At 54.6% G+C, this 11,624-nt stretch overlaps 1 long non-coding RNA gene across 3 annotated transcripts; it reads left to right on the top strand.

The window, feature by feature from the left end:
* Positions 1-455: 455 nt before the first annotated feature.
* Positions 456-9,144, top strand: LOC120373970. Of its 3 annotated transcripts, none has more exons than XR_005585831.1 (5): positions 456-1,568; positions 3,042-3,247; positions 3,990-4,144; positions 5,487-5,808; positions 9,037-9,144. It is a non-coding gene; the product is annotated as an uncharacterized LOC120373970 (long non-coding RNA). The 3 variants fall into 3 exon arrangements; XR_005585832.1 differs by having other exon boundaries at positions 456-821; XR_005585830.1 differs by lacking the exon at positions 456-1,568 and adding an exon at positions 1,987-2,165.
* The last annotated feature ends 2,480 nt before the right edge of the window (positions 9,145-11,624 follow it).

Raw genomic sequence — 11,624 nt, forward strand, 5'->3', positions numbered from 1 at the left:
ACAGCCACAGCGAGATGCACCATGATGACGCCTTGCTGTGCCAGCATTACAGTAGCTCTTGGCTGTGAATGCTGCTTGGCTTGCCATTGATGCTGCAATGGGCTTCCTAGGGCTAGGTGAATAGCTCAGAATCCAGGCTAAGTCCGAGACCATGGTCCCATCGCCTCCCGTGGGGCCAGGATTTCACCCTCGGTTTTTCTTTAATATGGACAGGCTGGGTGTGGTTCCTGGGGCCCTTATCCAAGTGTAGCATCCAGTGCTCTCCTGTCCCCTATTCAAATAGCCATGCACTAAAACTAGGGTGACCAGCTAGCAAATCAGGAGGGCGGGCGGAGAGTTGAGTGTATAAGACAAAGATCGGGATGTCTGGTCACCCTAACTAAATCTAAATTCACAAATACTGAACACAGCACTTAACAGCCTTTCTCCTGAACCACTCACTGCCCGGCAAAGGGTGCCAAGGACTCACTGGAAGAAAACAATGAAATTAAGTGAAACACCAGTAAAGCAACCACCTCCTGTCTCGAGCATCTAGTGGGATGGTTCTTCTACCTGGCTGAGACGTATTGTCACTCACTCTGCTAGGTTTTAAATATAATCCAGATTAACCCCAAGCAAGTGTCAAACTGTTGGGCTTGAGATGCTCCTGGCTTCACGTCCCAGCCCAGGACATTGGTGGAGGCTGGAGTTCTTGATCAGCTGAAATGAAATCACTTATTTGAGCCACTTTGCTGGTTGGCTGCACATCCAAATTCATTTGCAACCTGCATTTCACAGGAAATTAAGCTCTCTCAATAGAGCTAAAGAAAATATGAAACTGGGTCAGTTTTAAACCTGTTACAAACGTGTCCCATGAAGTTGCCCCCAGATAGATTTCCCCGTTCCTTGAAGTGACAGTGTTTTAAAATCCTGTCTAAAGCCCTTGCCAGGCCCAGGAATACCAGCCCTGGCACGTACAGTTGGCTTGCAGAAAATAACAGGGCTCCAAGGAGGGATGGTAAATTGCGAGCTGGGATTTGGCCTGATTCTTATGCCCCTGCATGAATTGAGGTGGGAGCTGCCACTGGCCCCTAGCAGTGCTCTGGAGGTTGCATGGCCCATCGCCACTCAGCTGCCTGCACTGGAGCTGCCAGCTGGGAAGGCACTGACCCCGCTGGCGGGATGAGGATGTCACGCCTGTCGGGAACCTGCCGGCCCTTGTCTCTACCTCGCCCACCCAGCTGAGGATGGTACAATATTAAATGAACCCTCCCAACCATGTTTGTCACGTCACACCGCTAGCTTTTCGGCTGGATACTTTGAACTGAGCTGGTCAGGTATGTGAACGGCAATGGCTCCGTCACAAAGGGTGAATACGTTCAGCTGCCGCCAGCGAAGCTGAGCGGAGTGAGGGCCTTTCCCCCTCTGCTGTTAAGCAAAGAGCAGCCTCCTCCAATCACAGCCCCACACACCAATCCGCGGTGCTCCCCTTGGGCTGCTGCTGGGAGCTGCCAGCGTGGATGACACCTGTCGGACTCCGCGCCAGGGCACCGCTGGGCTGGTCAGCATGCTCTGCAAGTGCACCAGAGGTGAGGCCCCTGCGCCCTTGGTCAGCAGGCAGCAGCTGCTGGCCACAGCTCTTGGCTCAAGACTTGGACTCACCAGGCTGCTCCTCAAGTGTTTGTGTATGTCACAGAGTCTGTTGTAATCCGTTGAACTGCGAAGCAGCAGCTGAAAACAGGCTAAACCCAATGTGATGAGGAGGTTTGATACCACGGTGATGGGTGTCATACAACAAACTAACCAGATAGTCCATTCCCTTCTGGCAGGTGTCCGCTCTCCAAAAACCCCCCAGCCCAAATGAGCCCTTCCTGGCAGTCTCAATGGGACTGAATGGGCCACACAGACGGAGCGCCTCTGCCTGTCTGTGTATCAGTCCTTTAAACCCGGCTCTCATATCTGTGCCCCCAGGTCACACGACCCCTTTGTGAGCCCGCGGCTGGGCGAGGGAGGCAAGGGAACAGTGTCTGCCCCGTTGCCGGGCTGCCAAAGAGCTCAGGAAATGGGCAGTAACCTGGGCGCTGTTATCCTGGTTGATGTCCTAGAGTGGAAGCCTAGCAGGGCCCGTCTGTCACAGGCCACTAAACACCACCCTGTTACCCTGCTCCTGAGCCCAGTCGTGTGGGGTAGGTGAAAGGATTTCAGTCCTCGGGAGACTGGGTTGTAACCAGAGGCAGAGAGCAGCAGAGACTGAGGTGCCACCAGTGGCAGAGGCCCGGCAAAGGCAGGGAGTTGATTAGTAGGAACATGCCCTGGTGGTCAGCAGCTGGTCCATCCCCCTGCCAATCTGATGTGTGGGAAATTCCTTCCCACCATGGGCAGTGGGTGGACCCCCACGTTCGGGGAGGCTACCCCTGCCCCTTCTGCACAAGGCCATGCCCTCTGCGGCAGGAGCCCTGAGCCCCTCGCACTGCCCCTGCGGCTGGAGAAGCCCTGGGCCGGCCGGAACCCCAAGCCACCCCCCCACCAGAGGAGCCCCAGGCTGGCCCCAGCTGGCCAACCAATGGCCGGCTGGCCTGAGCAGCCCCAGCCTGGCTGCTGACCCCAGCCCTAAAACCTTCCCTGGCCTATTATACCTGCCACCAATGCTTCCCAGCCCTAAATCTGGCAATGCAAGTGACCCTGAACACGTGAGCAAACACACCAGCCAGGGAGCTGGACAGAGGCTTCTTGTGCACCCGTTGAGAACGCTGGTGTGCCCCAGGCAGTGTCCCATCTCCAGCTGTGCCCAATCTCTGGTGCGTCGGGGGAAGATGGGAACCTCTGGCGTGCCCACCTGAGCAAACAAACCAGCTGGGACTCTCCTCCGGTCCTGCGATGTAGTGGCTGATGCTGGGATGACTTCGGCAAACAGAGGCGTGGGACAGGGTTGCTTGGAGAAATTCCCCAATAGTGCTGGGGGAGGGTGGCAGTGCTGGGAGATGCTGCATTGGGCTGTCAGATGACAGGCTGTGCGGGATTTAACCAAAGTGTCAATATCCTTGTCTCCGTTTGGTCACCAGGCATCATCCCAGCACCTGCATTTCATCCAGATAGGGCCCAGCTTCCCGTCAGACCAGAGCAGGGGCACGAGCAGGGCGTACAGCAGAGGTCACGGTCACGGGTCTGCAAAGCATCGGTCCCACCGGAGCCAGGCTGCCTTGGAACCAAGGGACTGACTGATGCCCGTGACTCACTCTGGTGCGGCTAGTCAGGGGCCTGCCAGCAGGTTTGTCTCAATCCCTCTTTAGAAATGGCACGTTGGAGGGTCTCTGGAGAAAGGCAGCCGGATCAGTATCGGCGGAAGAGTCCACGCCCTCCGAAAGGGGGGCAGCCGTGTCTGCTCTCCCCGTGTGTCCAGCACCGGCGAGAGAAGCCTGAGCGGCTGGGGATAGCCAGCCCCCAAGCCACTGGACCAGCCGAGCTTCATCTGCATTCGGGAGTGCACCGCTCACGGCTCGGGATCTCCCTGTCTTTGCCCACTAGTGGCCAATCAGGCTTCGCTCTTGGAGTCAACAGGGCTCTTCGGGGTTCACCTGCCGGGGAAATCCCAGGATGTCTCCAGAGGGGCATGCAGCAGGAGCTGGCACATGGTGTCAGAGAGGGTGGCGGGGTGTGTCCCAGCTCTGACATCCCCAGGGCTCGCGCCAGAGCTCTAAGGACACTGCCCCTGAAATACGAGGTGGTTTTTGTTAGCTAACACTGAGGGGCTGGCTGTAGCTTTTTCTGCTCTTCTTCCTCAGTGCCGAGAGAGACTGAAGAGCTTATGGGCTTCTGACATGGTTAACCTGTATTTATTATTTAAACCCATCCTGGGAGTGCATAGTCTGGGCAATTAGTGCCTAGAATTACGGACTGCGTTTCCATTGTTATCGCTCAGGTTCCTCCTGTCCCTCACTCAACCGGCCTGCTGGTGCTGGCATTATTATTATTAGCGCTTCACTCTAATGAAACCCGCTCTCCATCTCCAGGCGAGTCCCTGGCGTGCCATTGAGACGCCGAATTTCCAGGGAGGAAGAGCAGTATTCTAAGGAGCTTCCATTAACCTCGGCCCTTCTGCTGTTGCTTCCTGGGAGAAAGCAATTATTGCTCCCTCACGTGACTTTGGGAAGAAAATGTGGCAGGGGTAGGTGGAGGTCTGGCCATCCCGTGTGTGTGTGTGTGGGGGGAGGTAGGTAGAGGTCTGCCCATACCGTGTGTGTGTAGGGGGCAGGGGGTGGTGGAGGTCTGGCCATCCCGTGTGTGTGTGTGTGGGGGGAGGTAGGTAGAGGTCTGCCCATACCGTGTGTGTGTAGGGGCAGGGGTGGTGGAGGTCTGGCCATCCCGTGTGTGTGTGTGTGTGTGGGGGTAGGTAGAGGTCTGCCCATACCGTGTGTGTAGGGGCAGGGGTGGTGGAGGTCTGGCCATCCCGTGTGTGTGTGTGGGCGGGGTAGGTAGAGGTCTGCCCATACCGTGTGTGTAGGGGCAGGGGTGGTGGAGGTCTGGCCATCCCGTGTGTGTGTGTGGGGGCGGGGGTAGGTAGAGGTCTGCCCATACCGTGTGTGTGTAGGGGCCGGGGGGGGTGGAGGTCTGGCCATCCCGTGTGTGTGTGTGTGGGGGGAGGTAGGTAGAGGTCTGCCCATACCGTGTGTGTGTAGGGGGCAGGGGGTGGTGGAGGTCTGGCCATCCCGTGTGTGTGAGTGGGGCGGGCGGTAGGTAGAGGTCTGACCATACCGGGTGTGTGTAGGGGGCCGGGGGTGGTGGATGTCAGGCCATCCCGTGTGTGTGTGTGGGAGGTAGGTAGAGGTCTGCCCATACCGTGTGTGTGTGTAGGGGCAGGGGTGGTGGAGGTCTGGCCATCCCGTGTGTGTGTGTGTGGGGGGAGGTAGGTAGAGGTCTGCCCATACCGTGTGTGTAGGGGCAGGGGTGGTGGAGGTCTGGCCATCCCGTGTGTGTGTGGGGGGGGAGGTAGGTAGAGGTCTGCCCATACCGTGTGTGTGTAGGGGGCAGGGGGTGGTGGAGGTCTGGCCATCCCGGGTGTGGGTGTGGGGGGGGAGGTAGATAGAGGTCTGCCCATACCGTGTGTGTGTAGGGGGCAGGGGTGGTGGAGGAGGTCTGCCCATACCGTGTGTGTGTAGGGGGCAGGGGGTGGTGGAGGTCTGGCCATCCCGTGTGTGTGTGTGGGGGGAGGTAGGTAGAGGTCTGCCCATACCGTGTGTGTGTAGGGGGCAGGGGGTGGTGGAGGTCTGGCCATCCCGGGAGGGCAGCAGGGATGAAAAGTAAAACAACCGGACACACTGATGGTCACACTCGGTTCCCCTAGATAAACATCTCTCCCGTCTCCAGCGGAGTCTGGTGCTGAAATGTTTTTCTTCCTGTGCAATGGAGATTCCTCACACTGTGTAATAGTTTAAAGCCCTGGTGATTTTGCTCTTATCCCCTTTTGGTAGCGATCACACCACACAATGCTTTTGTTTCTTCCATGCTAGCAGTGAATTACCAGGAACGTTTTTCAGCCTGCGTTTGGCTATACCTGAAAACGTCACTGACTTCGAAGACCTGACTAAGTGGGGGCTGTGTCGGGAATTCTGCACTGGAGCCATTGCTCGGACTGACAGGTACAGCCCTAGCTTCCCTCTCCTCTGCTCTGGAGCTCGTCCCATGAGTGCCGATGGCTGAGATCTCGTCAGAATGTCGGTTCTCCTTTGGTGAACTGTACACAAAGAATCGGGAGGGGTTTAACCGAGTGCTGAAACCCTGGCAGAGAAGAAGTGGATGTAACCAGGACTCTTGTCATATACATTTTGCATGGTAAATTCGCTGTTTAATGCATTTTTTCTATAATCTCTGAGCGATGCGGCGTGGTGCTCTTTGAATAGAAAAGCAGAATACAAATGAATATCTGCTCTGACGGGCTAGTCTGCTGGAACAGAACATTTTAGTGTGGGAGTATTTCATGAAAAGGAAATTCATGGACTGTAATGAGCTTGGTATCAGACGTAAGCTCTGGCCCTCAGACCAGCAAAGGAAGGGAACAGGGGAGAGACAACCGAGGAAAAGATGTAGTTCTGAGGGCCCAGGGCATGAACCTTCGGGGTCCACTTGAGGCTGATTAATGGGCCCTGGCCACAGTTTAACTGGAGGAAAAGTGACATAAGCCATAAACATGAGTCTCTTAGCTGCGCGTCCGTCGCAGGGCAGATTGAGTCTTGCCGCAGGAGGAGGCCGCAAAGGGGCTGTCTACTTGGCAGTAAAGGACCCCCAGCAGGGACGTGGCTGGCCTGGCTCAGCTGACAGGCTCTCAGGGGCTATCAAATATCAGTGTAGACGTTTGGGCTGGGGCTGGAGCCCGGCTCTGAGAGCCTCTCCCCTCGCTGGGTCCCAGAGCCCAGCTCCAATCTGAGCCCGAACGTCTACACTGCTGCTGTCAGCCCTGCGAGCCTGAGCCACCTGACCCAGGCTCTGTAGGTTTTTTACTGCAGCGTAGACATAAGTGACCGCAGGCCCTCCTGCCTGAGAGCCAGCCACTCCCGCAGCCCTGGCACCCATTGAGCAAAAGGCTCGTACGTTTCCTCGAGGCCGTGACGGGAGAGAGACTGAAAGAGGGACCAGACTGGGCTATGGCTAAGAATGAAATGGAGTTGTTCTAATTAATCATGGTTTATTTGGAGGGATACTAAACCTCCTGCTGTAGGGTCGATGCCAATCCCTACTGGAGACTGGGATGAGACCTTCATGGCAGGCAGATTATCCCACTTCTGATACTGCTGGGTTTCTTGCACCTTCCTCGGGGGCATCTGGTGCCAGCCACTGTCAGAAACAGGATCCTGGCCTAGATGGCCGCTGGTCTGAGCCAGTCTGGAAACTCCTCTCTCCTATGTGCCCAAGGAAGGTCCTCGCTATTCAAACGGGCCAACGCTCCTGGTCCCAAATCAAGTCCAATCTATAGCATCAGTAAAGCTCTGTCTGGCAGGTTCCATGTCGTTACTGGGGCAGCTTCCATCTGATCCCTCCTCCCGGGCCCCTCCACCCATCTCACTCCCCCTGGCTCCTCCTCTAGCCTTTGTCCATTTTCCCAGGCAAAGGTGTCACCCGGCCCAACTCCCCGTCCCTCAAATAGAGTCACCCCCTGCTCTCCCATCCCCCATGCAGACAGTCCCAGCAAAACTAGACGACATTCCCAGGTCAATCCGCCCTGCTCCCTGCTGCGTCACATAAGGTCTGTGCTTTTAAAAGCTTTCCTGGCCTGGCAGCATTTAGACAGTAGGCGCAACAGGCTGATTTACTTAAAGTAGAATCCTCTTTATTAGAAAGTCCCATTTTGTAATGGGAGTGCCCCTCCAAGTTAAAAAGTAATAAAAAGACTGGGGGGGGGGGCTGTGATTCAAAAAAGGCTGAGAGCCCCGGCTTAAACCTTCTCTGCTTATGACAATAATAAACCTCAGTGCTCTGTACATGGCACTTTTCCTCTCTCAGCACTTTGCAAACAGTGCCTAATAGGTGGTGTGGGAGTAGGGCTATGCAGGTGACTTCAGTCGGCTTTCCTGGGAACTGACACCGGCTCATTAATGGATGAGAAATCTCCAGATTGCTGGGAACAGCCTATTAGCCAGGCAGGGACTGGAGCTTCCAGAGCTGTCGGGGGTTTGCAGCGCAGACTGGGGAGCCCTGCTTCCTGCAGCTGTGCGCGCTCAGGGCATCCGTCGTGACTTTGAGACTGAGCCGATCCTGCTCAGTGCAGCCATTCCTGAGCACGTGGCCTCACGGGACTCCTGAGCCTTTCCCAGTTTGCACAGGTGCCTAGCAGCCCCCAGCTCAGGGCATGAGGCTGAGGACGCAGTGTGGCTCCGCTCCAGCTGGAGCAGCAGCTTTGCCCCTCTAGCACACAGGGGTTGGACTGTTGCGTTTGCCAGACAGACTGAGATTTTAACAGGGGCATCTCACATCACTGCCCATATGCTAGGTGGGCTGCAGCATGTGCTCCATGCCACCGAGAAAGGAGAGGCTCCCAGCACCCTCGGCACGGTCTAGCAAGAGAGGTCTTGGATGAACTGAAATGAAGCTGGGTGGAACCATTCCCAGCAGGTGCTGAGTTCAGCTCCGTAACTTTCTGAGCACTTCCGGGGTTTCCTTAGCCAATGGCCACGTCTATCTTGGAGACATCTCTGCGGCATCACCTATAGCGACACCCTGTCCTCAGACCCATATTCTGTCCTAGGCTTGGAGAGAATCAGGGGGAGTTCTGGATACTGGGTGCAGAATCTCTGAATGGAGCCCCAGTTCTGACGGGAGCATGTTGCCCTTTTCACATTCAATTCCATTTTCCAGCCCTGCTTAGAGATGTCTCCCATCTGTGGGTTGCAGGGAGGACAAAGCAGCTGTTATATAACAGGACACTGAAACTGTGAAGACATAGAGAGAAACCTGACCACTGCTTCCTACAGCATGTGCATGTTAGTCCATGGGTGGGGGGGTTTCTGGGGCACAGTCAGGCATAATAGGAATATACAGATTCAGCTAAAGAAGGTGTGGCTGCTAATCCACCAGCCCAGCATGGCCAGGTATCTGAACCCTGAGGTAGTGCCCTCAGCGAGCATTCTGCCTGCGGGGTGCTTCAGCCAGTCAACGACCCTTTCTTTGAACTTGCCAGACCAGCTCCAGTGGAGTGACACTGATTTTTGCCAACTGAAGGTCTGGCCCAGCTAACCATCCAGGAGTGTTTTGTAGGTTATGGTATTCTTAAATTCTTCTCCCACCAGATTCGAAACACAAGGCAAAATGTTTAATAGTCTAATTTATAGAAATGAAACACCAAAATTTCTATTGCTCTCTTAAATCACTCCTGTGGAATCACTGCAGTGAGACCGGTGGGTTTACCTCTCTTGAGCAATTCTGGGTGTTTTGTAGTTAGCTGCCTCTAAATAGCTGGCTGTCAATTGCCATCTTATTCCCCCTTCACGGTGTTGTATTTGCCATGAGTCAGTTTCCAAGCCTCTCACGCTTTTAGGTATCATTTAATATTTAAATACTTGTCACTAGATTTTCAGGCTTTGAACACATTCAACAGGGAGCCTATCCAGCCTGTCAACCTGTGTTATTGTCGATGGGACTTATGTGCAGACATCAACAGGAGAATCGGCCCCGGAGAGTTTTGGCAAAATTCTGGTCCACAGTAAAAGCGCCAGCCTTTGAATTATGGAAAGCCCATTTGGAATTCTGTTTCTTCTCATGCTTCGTCTTTTAATCCTAATTACAAACAATTAAAAAAAGTCAGTTTAAGAAACACAAAAGTTTGTCCGACATGATGTTCTAAGCATCTCTGTAGTTGCTCAGAGAGAGTTTTTACTGCATTTCATTCTGGGGGCCGTGTGAGATGGTGTTTGTCAGAGAATTGTTTTCAATATGCATCTGACTCATTTGAGCAGCATACGACTCTGTCCTGGCACTTGTGCTGGGGGACAGCAGATGGCCAGAAGACATCCTCTCACAGTAAGTTAGGCTCAATCAAGAGACCACAGCTGAGAAGAAAGCACATTATTGCGCACACCTTTGGTTGCCTGAAAGTGGAGGCTTGACTGTGTCCATTAGCATTGGGAGGGCTACATTTGTCTGTCAGGAAGTGTGCTAGCTCTTGGAACAGCTCTGAGTGATGCATAACCTAACCAGAGAGCGATCTATTCCTCCCTCCCTCTCCATGTTCATTATAAGGCCATTAGTGAGAGAGTTTTCAGCGGAGATTTGAGCTGGGGGTGGGGAAAGGGGAGGCGGGAGGGAGCTGATGAAGCCAAATGACATGGGGAGGCTGCACAAGTGGCATAGGAGAAGGTGGCTGCGAGGGTATCTGAAGGGCCTGAGAGGAGGCTGATGTTGGATAAGCACAGGAGGCAAAGCGAGGGAGACATTCCCTAGAGGGTTTTTAGAAAGAGGGAGGTATTTCCATGTGGTGTGTTTGTACAGCACCTAGCATGTGGGGATGGGTCTCTCAGCACCACTGCAGTACAAATAATTTACAAGAATTAATGAGGGCAATTGACCTGAAGCAAATTGGGAAAGAACAGAGGTGATTCTGTCTATACTTGCGTTTGCCTAGGACTCTCCCGGAGCAGCCAAATCTCTTAGCATCCCTCTGACTCCTGCTTCACTGCATATCTGCATCGTGCCGGCACAGCAGAACCCATCTGAGTCTGGGCCGAGGGTGCATTGGACTCCGACAAGTCCCCAGCGGTTCTCAGAGGCTGAACAGGAACGTTTTGTGACATTCTATGCCTTGGGGGAGCGTCCTGGAATGCCCATAGTCCTCATTTTTATAGAATCGTGATCCTACGTAGAAAGCATGCCTTGTAAGGTGTCAGCCATTGTCCAGCAAGGGAGCCACGATTCAGTGACTCCTCTGCATGAGGCCACAGCAGGGGAATTGCTCAACCTTGCCTGGAGCAGGGGCGGCTCCAGGCCCCAGCACGCCAAGCACGTGCTTGGGGCGGCGAGCCGCTGGGGGCGCTCTGCCGGTCGCCGCGAGGGCAGGCAAGCCGCTGAAGGCAGCCTGCCTGCCGTGCTTGGGGCGGCAAAATGCCTAGAGCCGCCCCTGGCCTGGAGACTCAGCAGTGCCCACCCAGACATGCCTGGCCTTGTGTTTTCCAAGCACATGGACTGAGGGTATAAAACGGACACAGTGACCACATGCGGGGCCTTTACTCCTGTATATTAGGGACGGCAATATCCAGTGGGGTAAGAAAACTGCTTAATCTAGATGTTGCCCAGTCTGACAGGGCTGAGAGTTTAGACTGCGTGTTTATATTTCATTTCTTCTGGTAACTCACCCTGACTTTTTGCCTATCACTTAAAATCTATTTGTTGTAGTCACTAAATTTGTTTGACTGTTTATCTTTACCAGTGAGTTTGTATGAAGCGTGGGGCAAATCTGCACCACTCCCCATTGGTGAAGTGGTGAACCAATTAATTGATACGCATTGCTCATCTTGAGCAGTGCAAGCCGGTATATTCCTGGGGTACAGTGCTGGGAGCTGGGGGGATTTGGCTGGTGCCTTTCCTTGTGTGATTCATGAGTGGCTCTGGGAGCAGCCATGCAATCTAGCCGGGTGTGGGGCTCCACATGCGGTTGTGCTGAGTGATCACAACGCCTGGAGGGGCTTGCTGCTGGTCACTAGCAAGGCATTGTGAGAGACGGCCCAGGGTGGAGAGAGTTAAGGGGGCACAGCGGTCCCACGGTCCCAGGCTGCACCCCGGGGATCCCGTCACATGTTTAATCCCCTCTCCTGCTCCAAAGAAAGCCACCTGCCTCCCTGGAGCAAGTGCTGGGCCATTCGCATTTCCCTCGGGCTCACGTTTTGTCTGGTGGGCAGACATTTACACTCCTGTTTCCTCACAGGTTTGGAGGGAAAATCTGCTCCCGCTTGCTGTGCATGAGGCTGGAGCCTGGTGCCAGGCCTTGGGGCTAACCTGGAGAACAGAAGTTTGGACTTTGTTCTGGAGCAGGTGCGTGCTTCCTATGGGGCCGTGGCCTGCACTGTAGCCGGTGTCAACTTCGCAGCTTCCCTACCCTGCTAGTGACAGGGAAGGGGGTGGCGCTCTGCACCAGGGGCTCCAAGGTGCTGACAGTCACTTCTGAG

The sequence above is a fragment of the Mauremys reevesii genome, linkage group 10 (assembly GCF_016161935.1).
Source record: "Mauremys reevesii isolate NIE-2019 linkage group 10, ASM1616193v1, whole genome shotgun sequence".
Classification (NCBI taxonomy): Eukaryota; Metazoa; Chordata; order Testudines; family Geoemydidae; genus Mauremys; species Mauremys reevesii.